General features: G+C 55.4%; 1 pseudogene; it reads left to right on the top strand.

Annotated features, from left to right (window-relative positions):
* Positions 1-4,588: 4,588 nt before the first annotated feature.
* On the top strand, positions 4,589-7,013 carry LOC144167140 (uncharacterized; annotated as a pseudogene).
* Positions 7,014-13,114: the final 6,101 nt, after the last annotated feature.

Below are 13,114 nucleotides of genomic sequence, written 5' to 3' on the forward strand. Positions count from 1 at the left end.
GTGTAGAATCAGAAATCATTATCGGTGCGACATGGTCAGGTAAGGTGGGAGGACTCTCAGCCGAGCTGCTTCGCCTATCTCTCAGAGTGTATACCGCACCTGGACTCAGATCACTAACAGTTATTCATCATCGTCGTCCCATTTACACATTGTGCTTGGCATAAAAACAGCGCCTTCTCACGGACACAACTAAGTTTTGTCCACATCAGGTCGAGCTCCTTACGTCGAAGCGGGCGTTCTCACTCACCTACATGGTCGCCATAGAGGCACAAGACCAGGAGTGACACCACCTGGCGGGAGAATTCAGCCGGTTTAGAGTCACCGCAGAACAGCCCTCATGCTCGTCATCGTTGAAGAAGCTTTGTTCGGTGGACGAGGTCGAATGAGAAGAATTCACGAGACGTAGACGTTCGACGGGGACGCCTTGCCCGGTCTACTGGTGCACGGACCAAGTAAGGGGTCCGTGTTGAGTAAGACACGTGGCCGTTCCTTGCCTTCTCTTTCGGCCTCAACAATGCGCGATGTCGCGGGGTAGCCACTAATCTGACACTTAATTGTATCCTGCGCCGTTTGTGTACTGTTGCCGCACCGCCCAGAGCAGCTCTTTCTTGGTGACAAACTCGCCGCGTTGCAGTAGCGGCACAGGTTGTAGTGGTGCGCCTTGATCCTCTGGTCGTGGAGCGGGAAGATGCGCTTACGGCGGCACTTCGAGCTTATGACCGGCAGTGTGCTCCTGAAGGGGTTGGTGCCGAGCACCTCCTGGAGCAGGATGATGTCCTGCTGGCCCGAGAAGCGGGTTGGCCGCTTCCACTTCCCTTCTCTTCTGCGACAGTTTACGTTCTTCTCGAGTGCCTCGGTCACTTCGTCGGCGGCCAGAGCGGGAGGCGCTCCGCTGGTGACGAAGATGTGAGATGCGAAGAGATTGCGGCGGCCGTGGCACTTCGTATTGTGTTGGTATCCTCGCTCCAGCCAGCCCAGAATGGAAACAGGCTGTCGTTCGACGCAAGATATCCCTGAAACAAGGCCACCACGACATCGCAGGGCCGCTACATTGTCCTCGTCGCCGGAGATGACGAAGCAGCTCGAGCGAGAGCCGCTGACGTGATCGGTGATGACGTGACCGCCGGTGATGACGATGATGCCATCGATGCATCAACGATCATAATTATTTATTTGTAAATAATTAAATAAATAAATAAATAATTATTCATAGAAACTAAATTTATCGGGCCAATAATGAACCTTAGTCCGCTTCCAGTGTTAACGGCAGACGCTGCACTGATCGTTTTGTGATCAGCCCATTCGTGAACCGCAAGGTGAAGGTCTGAAATTGGTTTTCGCGGCCTAACGCCGGCGTGGCGATGGAGCAAGACGAGGTAGCCATCGAGATGGAGATGACTACATCACCACCACAAACGCTACCGCCCATCGGCCCCAGCAACAACAGCAGCGGCCGGATGTGCATCGAGGTACAAGGAGAGGAGGTTCCCTCGGAACAAATCAACGAGAGCCACGGTTGGACCCACGTGGGACGACGCATAAAAGCACCGACCGACCAAGACGGCGCTCCAGTCGAGGCGCGCCAGTCAAGACCTAAAACGAGGGAAGACGCAGCCAGAAAGGCAAGGTCAGCGGCAACAAAAGCAGCGAGGATGCCCGAGATACTCCGTAAGGAGGAAATCAAGGTGATCGTGAGGCCGAGAGGGGGCCTAAACATCGCTAAAACGCAGTTTTCGATCGTTGCCTCGGCAATTATGGCGGCGGCGAGAATTTCGAGGGCGGACGGGGCGGTGGACACCTTCTGCCCCAACGTGCGGCAGAACATCATGGTGGTGAGCACCCCTGACGAGGGGAGAGCTCTGTCCTACGCCAAGATCCAGGCCATCCACATCGGAGGCAAGTCGCACGAGGTAGGAGCGTACCAGACCACGCCGGACGGCACGGTCAAAGGCGTGATCAGAGGCATACCGGTAGAGGACACCCCGGCGGAAATCGACCGGAACATCGTGAACTCAAGAAATCCGCTGGCGAGAGGAGCGCAGAGAATCGGCAGCTCGGCAACCGTCATCGTGGTATTCGAAGGCGAAAAGGTACCGAACTACGTATTCTACGGCCCGGTGGTCACGAAGTGCACGCTCTACCGCAAGCACTTCGACGTGTGTAAGCAGTGCGGCAAGATAGGCCACAGAAGAGACGTTTGCCCGACGCCGAACGCGAGGGTGTGCTTCGACTGTGGCGCCGACAACCCGGCGGAGGGCCACGAGCAGATGTGTAAACCCAAGTGCAAACTCTGCGGAGGGCAGCACCCGACCGGCAGCAGAAGCTGCAAGAACAGGTACAAGACCCCGTACGTGGTAACCAAACGGAAATGGGAGCGCAAGATGGCGGAGCAGCAGGCGCAGCACCAGCTGGCGCCCGGCGAGTTTCCGCCACTTGACGGCGCAGCCGGCGGCAGCCGCCTCCACGAGTCGCGCCCGCGAAGCCAGAGCAGGAACCGAAGCCAGAGCGCGAGCCGCCAACGCCGTGCCCGCTCGCAATCCAGAGACCGAGTCAGCTGGGCCGACGCTACGAAGTCGGGAGCCGCCAAGAAAGGGCAGCCGCAGCCGCAGCAGCAGCCCCAACGACGACAGCAACAGCAGCAAGTGGTGCCGCCAAAGCAAAGCGGCGGGAAAACCCAGGAAGAAAGCGATTCGATGAAGGCGCTAAGAGGGGTGGCCGAGCAACTCGGGCGGAGAAACACCGAACTGGAGGCGACGGTCGACAGAATCATCAGGGAAGTGGAAGAAATCAAGAAGACGACAGCGGCCATAATGCAGCGGATACAAACGCAGCCACAACAACAGCAAACACCACAACCGGCACAACAAGTAGAGATGGAACTGGAAGCAGAAACGAAGCCGAGGGCGGCGGCAGCGGGCCCTGCGCCCAAGAAAAGGGCAATCGAGAACCTAAAAGAGCGTAAACTCAGCGAGAGGATGGACAACCTCGAAGACAGGCTCGACCGGATGGAGAAGAGGCTCGACAACTTCGAAGAGTACGTTCGAACGACGTTCACCACGTCGATAGACGACCGGTTCACCTCGCTCGAGAGAACGTGCCAGCAGCTGGCTACGACAGTGCAAAATCTGGTGACGCAGATGGCCAACCTCCAACAAGCATGGACGGGTCACCCACCGCAACAGCAACCACAGCAGTAACGACGAGGTGTCTCCTGGTCTGGCACTGGAATTGCAACGGCTTCGCCGCAAAGAAGGCGGTACTACAGCAGCACCTACAACAAGTACCGAGAAAGCCAGACGTAATCATGCTGCAAGAGACCCGCACCGAAGAGGCCAGACTCCCGGGATACCGGACCCACGCCAGCCCGCCCAGCTCGCAAACTGCGGCCGGTAGGCCAGGCCGGGGGGTTTGCACTCTGGTCCGAAGGGGCATTACATACGTTGAGCATGAACTACTAAGCAAGAGCACGATAGAGCACACCATGGTAGAGGTAATCACGGGGAAGAAAAAGAAGAGGGAGAGCACATTCCTGACGAACGTCTACAGCAGCCCGTCGCACGGCAGACAGAAATTCAAGGCGCTGCTACACAAGGCGAGCAAAACGGCGGGGCCCGGTAATAGGTTGGTAATCTGCGGGGACTTCAACGCGCAGAACCGGGCCTGGGGCTACCCCAGAACGCTGGCAAAGGGCAGAGACCTAATGCAAGACGCCACGGACTTGGGGCTCAGCCTGATCACCGACCCCGCGTTCCCCACGAGAACGGGCAACTCGGTCGCCCGGGACACCACACCAGATCTCACGTTCGCCAGGGGCAGGAGCGGAGACACGGCGGAATTCGGGTGGCGGAATACAGGACACGAGCTGGGCAGCGACCACTTTATCGTGGAGGTCACCGTACCGCTTGGGGCCAACGAAGAGATCGGCAAAAGTCCGCTGAAACACCAGTTCACGGACTGGGACGCCTTCCGACGACTGCTGCCTGAAGATCAAGGCGAAATAACGGACATCGAGGAGTGGGCCAACGAGATCGTGCAGAAGACGAGGGAGGTCACCAGGGAAATCGAAACGGACGCGCGCGTCGACAGAGTGGACAGCCGCTTGGCCCACCTAATCGAGGCCAAGCAGTCGATCACGGCGAGATGGAAGACGCAGCGGACGAACAGAAAGCTGCGCAAGAAGATCGCGGAACTTAACCGCGTGATCGAGTCGCACAGCAGGGCCCTATGCGCGCAGCAGTGGAACGAAGCCTGCAGCGCGGCGGATGGACAAATGCACTGTGGCAAGACGTGGAACTTGCTAAGACGCCTACTGGACGAGACCAAGACCAAGTCTCACCAGCACGACAACCTGGCCAAGACACTCCACAGGGCGCTGGCCGAGCACGGAGAGGCCGAGGTGAAGAAGCGCCTCGACGACAAGTACCTGCCGGCCACCCCCGCGGAGACACACTCGGACTACCAGGGCGAGACCAACGAGCGGCTAGACAGGGACATAGAAGTGTGGGAGGTGAGAGCGGCCCTACACGACCTGAACACCAAGTCCACCGCCGGACCCGACCGCGTGAAAAACAGAGCACTGAAGAATCTGAACGAGAGAGCAATCGAGAACCTCACGGCGTACTACAACAGGTGCTGGCGAGCCGGGAAGCTGCCGAAGCAGTGGAAGGCGGCCAAGACGATCCTGATCCCCAAGCCAGGCAAACCACCGAACATCGAGAACCTCCGGCCAATCTCGCTCACGTCTTGCGTGGGCAAGGCGCTAGAGCACGTTCTAATGAACAGATGGCAAAGGTACCTGGAGGAAGCGGAGGTGTACCCGAACACCGTGATAGGGTTTCGGAACAAGCTCGGGACGCAGGATGCCATGATACAGCTGAAGAATGAGATCCTGGACGACGACGCTAACACGAGAGACAACCGGGCGATCCTGGGCCTGGACTTGCAAAGCGTCTTCGACAAAGTGAGGCACTCGGCAATCCTGGCCCAGGTGTCACGACTGGACATGGGGAAGAGAACGTACGAATATATCAGGGACTTCCTGACGGGGCGGACCACCGAGGTCAACGCCGGTGACCTGAAGCTCCCGGAGAAGAAGCTCGGCAGCGTCGGGACCCCCCAAGGCTCGGTCATCTCGCCGCTGCTCTTTAACCTAGTGATGATCGGGGTGGCCGAACGACTCTCGCGAGTGGCCGGGGTCCGACACACCATCTACGCCGACGATATAACGCTGTGGGTCCCGGGAGGAAGCGACGGACAAATAGAGAGCACGCTGCAAGAAGCAGTGGATGCCATCGAGGAGCAACTGGACGGGTCCGGACTCGTATGCTCCCCGAGCAAGTCCGAACTGCTGGTGATCCCTCCGAAGAGAACGACCAGGAAAAAGAGAGGGGACGAAGAGACGCCGAAAGAACAGAAGATCAAGGTCAGAACGAGCGGCGGCCACACGATCCCAGAGGTCGAGAGGATCCGAGTGCTAGGCATGCTGATAGAGCGCAGCGCGTGAACGGCGAGACGGTGAACCGCCTCGCGGCTAAAGTCACCGCGGCCACACGGCTCATCAGAAGGGTGTCAAAGAGAAAGGCAGGCATGAAGGAGGAGAGCCTCACCCGACTGGTGCAGTCTTTCGCCATAAGCCACATCACGTACGTCGCAGCGTTCCACAACTGGAGGCAGTGCGAGCGAAACAAGATCAACGCGCTCATACGCAAGGCATACAAGGCGGCACTCGGACTCCTCGACTGCACGAGCACCGAGAAGTTTCTGGCTCTGGGGGTGAACAACACCCTGGAGGAGATCGCGGAGGCGCAGAGGACCGTCCAGATCTCGAGGCTCTCGGAAACGAGAACGGGCAGACAGATACTGCTCGACCTGCGTCTGACACCGATGGAGGAGGGAGCCGAAAACGAACAGGTACCTGTGCCAGAAGCCACAGGCAGACAGTTAAAGGTATGCCCGTTACCAAAGAACATGAACCCCGAGTTCAACAAGGAGCGAAGGATGGCGAGGGCCAAGGCGCTCGTGGACCTCCACACCAGAGACGAAGGGGCCATGTACGTGGACGCGGCGGAGTACCAGGAGAGCGGGAGGGCCTACGCCGCGGCGGTCGTCAGGGCGTCGACTGGCGAAACGATAACGGCAGCGAGCGTGAGAACCCAGAAGGCGCACCGGGCAGAGGAGGTGGCCATCGCCCTGGCCATCGCCGACCCTGCGTGCACGACGGTGCTGTGCGACGCAAGAACGGCGGTGCGTAACTACGCCAGAGGGAGAGTGTGCAGGGAGGCCGCACGAGTACTACGCACGGTCGACCTCGCCGGTGAGAGGAGGTGCGTGGCCATCAAGGGGTTCCCGGCACACGTGGGCATCGATGTGTCGGACCGGGGCAACACCAACCATAACGAGACGGCAAACGCGGTGGCGCGAGGACTAACCAACCGCGCCGCTGCGGCAGAATCCGACCAGTCGTGGTGGTGGAGGGAGACCAAGGACAGCATGACCACCTACACCGAGATCGTGAAGTGGTACAGACTGAGCAGACGAAAGGTACCGCCACCCCACCCGGGCTTGACTCGAGAGGAAGCGGTGATATACCGGCAACTGCAGACGGGGTCCCTCCCCACCCCGGTGCTGATGAGGCACGTGTGTCCGAGCGTGTACGAGAGTGACTTGTGCCGAGTGTGCCAGAAGGAGAGAGCCACAGCGGCTCACATCCTCTGGGACTGTGCCAAAAACCCGCGCGAAGCGTCGACAGAGACTATGATCCCGCCACATCTCGAAGCCGCAGCGGGAAGCTACGACCAGGAACAACAGACCAAGGCCGTCCAGCAGATCTCGGCGGCCCTTGAAAGGCAACGACCAAGCGAAACCGACGGAAGGTTACCGCCCCAACAAAGGGGCAGGCGAAGCCAGCCGAAGGGAGTAGCGAGGCCGGAGCCAAAGTAGAGGGACAAGAAGTCGAGAAGACGTCACGGCCGCGTCGCGGAAAGACCCCCGCGCGAGGGGATCTAACCGAGCTGCAGGCACTTTAATAAAGTTGCTCTCTCTCTCTCTCTCTCTCGCGGCCTAGGCGCAGTTCTGGATGCCAGCCAGACTCCATACTAGCGCACGTGCCATGGTTTCGTATCATCGTTGACGAGCATAGGCCGATCCTTTTTAGCATGTCGGAGGCTCTATCTTTTTTTTTTTACATCCAGAGGTTCCAATTGAAGGTAGGCAAAACTTTATTTTCTCGTAGGCCGTTTTTTGATAAGAACACCATGCGATGGCATAGACGGTTACGCAAAACAAGACAAAATAAAACCAAATCGTTCTCTGCGGGGACATTCCCTCTTGGATCCCGCGCCGACAGCTCTAGAGATGAATACGAGCGTTGGCCTATTTTTGGAGGGATACCGTAATTTTGTTATATTTAAATCAGGCGGTTTCCCGTTTAGGGTCGCAAAAACTGACATTGCTTTGTTCGAAGGCCGCTACACGAGACAAAGCAAAAGACGAAGATGCAAACAATCCAAAAGAAAAACAGTCGCACTCTGCCGGGTCTGAGAGCACGAGCAATAACGCGAGCTCGTTCACGGCGCCGGCCAATCGGAAGCTGCCAGCGTCGACGGCGGAGGTGTACCACGGGAAGGAGGATAACAAAGGTGTGTGGAATGTGACCGGGACTTGTAGTGCGTGTGCGGACCCGTCCAGGGCGCCGGTAGTCACCCATAATGGAGCAAGACAGTCACTTTGCCTATACAATCGGATAACAGCGGGGACGCTTCCAAACGAGCTGCAGTAGCGACAGCGACGGAAGCTCGGAGCGCGCTGCACCTGTTCAAAGCCGCGGTGCACTCCTCACTGCCGCTCACATCTTCGTCACCAGCGGAGCGCCTCCCGCTCTGCCGGCCCACAGCCCAAACGCCGACGAAGTGGCCGAGGCACACGAAGAGGTCCTACGCGGTCGTCTCAGAAGAGCGGTGGAAGCGGCCAACCCGCTTCTTGGGCCAGCAGGACATCATCCTGCTCCAGGAGGTCCTCGGTACCAACCCCTTCAGGAGCACACCGCCGTTCAACAGCTCGAGGTGCTGCCGGGAGCGCATCTTCCCGCTCCACGACCAATGGATCAACTAGGTGTGCATCCTTTGCCGCTACTGCACCGAGGGCGAGTTCGTCACCAAGAAACAGCTGCTGCGGCGGGTGCGGCAGCAGTACCCGAACGGTGCTGGAGGGTACAAGTGTCACGTCAGCGGCTATCCCGCGACAGCACGCATTGTTGTTCGTCACCAGCGGAGCGCCCCCCGCTCTGCCAGCCCACACGCCAACGGCCGAGGTACACGTGCAGGTCGTAAACGGTCGTGGAAGAGAGAAGCGCAAGCGGCCAACCCGCTTTACGAGCCAGCAGGACATCGCTGTGCGTGAGGGGGTGCGCGAGGCGAACCCGTTCAAGGAGGCACCGCAGCCACAACCACCTGGGCCATTATCTCGAAGAACGTATCCCCACAGTTGGTGATCAGCTCGAGGTGCGGGCGCGACCGTATCCTTCACTTCCTGGACCAGTGGATCAAGGCGCACTACGGTAACCTGCACCGCTCTTGCACCGAGGCCCCAAGAATCAGCTGCTCGAACAGTTGTGGCAGCAGCACGAGAACGGCGCAGGAGGACGCTCGCGTCGCTTATTGGCGGCGGCCTTGCGACAACACGATCATTTCCGGCGGAAATACAGGACAACGAAGACGCCGAAAGAGGAAAGGTCCGACCACGTGTCAGGCTGAATGAGGACTCCCCACTTGGTGTGTGCGCCAGTCGGGCTGGCATAGGTAGTGGCGGGAACAACCAAAAGGGCATGTCGTCATCCCAAAAGCAAAGCGTCCCCCTCAAACGAGCACGTACCGTGAATTCGTCGCTTTCAACGCCCGTACACCGAAAACAGCGCTGCCTCACTGACGATGGGGAGCGCCACACCCTGTTTTTGATAATAAAGTTTCGCGTCATCATTCCTTTAGTGTGATTCACTATATATATGAATTGTTTCGCGTCCTTTGGCTGGCATTTTCGGTTAACACCCTTTTGGTTCCAAAAAGTCGTTAACCGTGCTTTTTAGGCGAAAGCCTGCCGATCGATTACTTCGTAACTGCTTTATTGTATTTGCGCCTCTCTTGTCGCTTTCATTTCTACGTTTTTTGGCTCTAAATTCATCGACGGGCTCTTTCAGTGGAAAGTCGTGCTAGCTTTACTTTAAACGCTAAGCACCTAAGGGCTGTCGGCGTCTCCGGTCGTCTCATGTCACGTTACTAAGACGTACGGACAGTCCTTTTCCAACGCCTCGGGCTAGAACGTTTAATCTCCATGGACAAAAACGCGCACTAAAAGAACACAGCAAGACAATCGTTCTCCAACGCCCCGCGCTAGAACGCATGCTGCGGCATGTGGCACGAAGGCAACTTACGGCCAGTCTGTCCCTCATTTAATTGCTTAAATCGAGTTGAACGCAAGAGAGGGCGCCACCCTCAGCAAGCGCGCGATTGCTCCTCCCACCGGCGCTCCTCCTGCGACCAACCAGCGCGCGCCTTGTGGCAAGGGAGAGGTTTACAGTCTTTAAATACACTTATACACGCCATGCGTCTTTCTCCCCAGGTTTCACATTAGTCGAGATGGCCCTGCATTTTTCGCTTTCCGTGCTGCGTCGTTTGGCGCGTTTTGGCACGCGCCGAAGCTTCCATAAGATCAGAGTTATGCGTTGCTAGTGCGCACCTTCCCTACTCACGTGCCATAACATTCACGTGTCATGCAGGTGGCACACTCAATTCTATAAATTAAGCGCTTCCAATTCATAGCACGCTCGCTTTTGTTCCCTCTCCTATCTATTTGTCTAACATTCCCTTCCCCCATCCCGACACCAGCAGGCGTGCCGGTGTCCACCCCTAGACATATGCGGCGAGCTACGCCGGCTGTTGGACCTTGCTTTCAACTTCCGGATAAATTTAGTTATTCATTCACGTCAAGGGGTCCCGTGGCCATATGAGCTCGAGGAGGGTCCGGACGTCACTTCTCATGCCGCGCCCGGCATGTCAAGACATGCACTATAAGTCGGCTGCGCCTCGCCACCTTTGGCGGTACTTCGGTTCTAAGAGCAGCTGATAAGGCACGCGATCGCCCAAGAAACATGCAGCGTCGCGAAATCTTTAGGAACGGCCATAGGCGCCTTCTCCGCGGCTGATTTCGTTCGCGCACATAGCTTAGGGGAAGCGCCGTAAAATTTCGTGCAGATGCATTTCGCCATATTAAGCCGCCGTAGCATCATCATCATCATCATAAACGTTATAAAAAAAAGGGGGAGGGTGTTACCAACCAAACCAACTGGCAAGTCGCGTCCATGGGTAGACCCCTGCACCGCGGCAGGCGTCTCACGTATCGCGAAATTCTCGACTACTATAGAAAGGGCAGACGATCATATCCCGGCCCGCACCAGTCCCGCGATAGAAAACACGCGGTGCCACTATGATTTCTGCAGACGAATTCTTTTGCAAAACCAGTCCTGTATCATCACATGTATCCCGACCTCTATGAGCCGAAATGTAGATTTTGTTCAGGGTTGACTACAATCTCACACAACATGTGGAAGTGCCCGCACATTAATGCAAGCCCAGAGAACGCAGCGCACATTTACTAAAATGTACACAACGACGTGTAGTCGGAGGCCGCGCTGCGGAGCTCTACCGCTGAAGATCAACAGGCCCTAGTCTAAACAGCAACGGAGGCCGAGCCCTGGCAAGAAAGTAGACTTAAGAGTAGTCTTCTCATTTGGGCCCAATAAAGTCTTTTCTCTCCCTCTCTCTCCCCGGTTCCTTAAGAAAAAGGTGTGTTGTTCTGTGTTTGCCAAATAAAGGGGGAATTCCATATAGTGTGGAAGAAGTTGGTTTTCTTTTTGCCCTGATAACAATATTCGCTGCATCTGTCTGGGAACAATAATTTAGCGAGTCTTGATTTGTGCGAAAGCGGTTTGCTTGGATTTTACCACGTCTTGGCCTGCAAAGCACGGTGCTCTTGTGTGGCCTGTAAACAGTTAGGCAACACTTTCGGTGGAGGTCCTGAAAATTTTGTGTCATCCTCCACGCTGTATACAATGCTCTGCGTATGCTATGTGCCTCTCCTCCGTGATAATTTCTCCAAGAGGCCCCCAAAGCTCCCGATTTCTTGCCAATCAATCCGCAACGTGGGTATGTACTCAGGGGATGTGGGTATGTGTCTCTTTGGTATAAGCCGCAGCACACGCGGAATTTTTTTGGTCCAATCCCCTTGAGTGGGCACGCGCCATTTTTTATTAGCCAGTCTGGTGTCTTGATTTTTTTAGAAGTCATTCTCTACGGATGGGATAAATAAAGTTTTTCCTCCTCCATTCTCGCTCTCGATGATCACTTAATGTTAATGTTTTATCTCTCTCTTTCTCGCCAGCCCGCGTGATGAAACCTCGTGTCTGTTTTTGAGTGTGAGGATGTTGGCTTGTCTGATCGTCCCGCCGGCTGTTTGAAACAGATCGTGGTCGCACTGGCCAAATAAAACGTGGGTGTCTCGTCAAGGGGGAGAGTCAAACTATTTCAGATTCCTAACCACTACCACCACCTATACCACCCTGGCGGGCCCTGCTGCCCACCAGGCCTGCCCGTTTATGTCCAGCCCACTAGGGCGGTGCGCGGGAGCATCTGGTGACCACTATGTTCGTGTAGATAGCTATCTAGGGGATCTCCCGAAGAGAGCTCATACAGTAACACAACTGACTACGGCTTCTTGTGCTGATGAAGCAGAACTGTTGCAACCGTTTCAATAAATATTCATTCAATCATTTGCTGTAGGAGACACCCATCCAACGTGTATCCCCAATTAAAAGAACGCAGGTACTGTCAGTCATGGGCTTATATTGTGCCTCAGTTATACCTGAGATTTACCTTTGCGCTTAATAGCCTCCTCAGACCCGGGATGAATTTGGGTGCCTAATGTTTTCTAAACTTTTAGAATAATTAAGCAGAATTAGGAAAGTGAAAAGTGTTGTTTCAATAGCCCTCATAGTTTCAGCTCAGGGAGATGTCCAATATATTGGACACTGGGATGCTACCATGGCCTGACGCGGGTTTTCAAAATAAGTTTGTTCGTGCCTTGAATGTGTTTTTTACCTCGACAGGAATAGTGTCAAAGCATTAGCGGCGTATTAGCCTTCTAGCGTGCGCCCGTAAACCCAGGAGGACATTTTATAGACAACTATTACAACTCACGAAATTCTCGTGAACCGTCGATTTGTATAGCCGGGTCTATAACCATTTATTGGTGAAATGGAGTAGCCGGGCGCATATTCGCTCTTGGCTCCGTCGTCCGTCGTCCATCCATCCATCGTCCGCGGATGGATGGATGACGGACGATGGACGACGGAGCCGAGAGCAAGAGATGCTTTACATCTAAAAAGAAGTTGAGTTCGTCCCTTGCATCTCTGCCCAGTGATTCTATGGAGTTTAGGGCCCTAAACGTAACAGCATTAATGAAAAGTTCACTAATAAATTTGGAGTTTGTTGTTTCGTCAACCAAGAGAGACGGTATAAGCCCGTGGTGGAGTAATGATTGTACGAGAGATTATCGGCGTAGGAAAGCGGCGTGGAAAAAATTTATTCATAATCAGAGCCCCAATAATTGGACAAATTTCAAGTATTATTCTGGAATATTTCGCCGAACCATCTCAACGGCTAAACAGGACTATTATTCGCAACGGTTCTTCGCGCTTTCCGAAACAAAAAACCGGCGTATTCATTTTGCTTTTTTGCGTAACCGCAAGAGCTCTGAGGATAGAAGCAACGGTGTATCCATTGTGGAAACGCAGGAAGAAAGCTCACAGTCGCTCGAAGAAGTCACCCGGGCCTTGCAAACAAGGTTTACGGCTACCCTCCGACGCATGATAATTGAAAATACCCAAGTTTTGGACTTTAACTCTGTCACGATGGAGGAAATGGCGGATATAGTTATGCGCCTCCCGACAGCTTCCCCAGGACCCAATGGCATCTCGACAGCTACAAAGCCTCTCTTTGAGTAATCTGTTCACGATATAATAAACATTATCAAAACGTCTTTGGAGAAAGCATGGGTGCCCGAAGAT

The sequence above is a fragment of the Haemaphysalis longicornis genome, unplaced genomic scaffold, assembly GCF_048455015.1.
Source record: "Haemaphysalis longicornis isolate Haplotype H1 unplaced genomic scaffold, Haemaphysalis longicornis Haplotype H1 scaffold_2, whole genome shotgun sequence".
Taxonomy (NCBI): Eukaryota; Metazoa; Arthropoda; class Arachnida; order Ixodida; family Ixodidae; genus Haemaphysalis; species Haemaphysalis longicornis.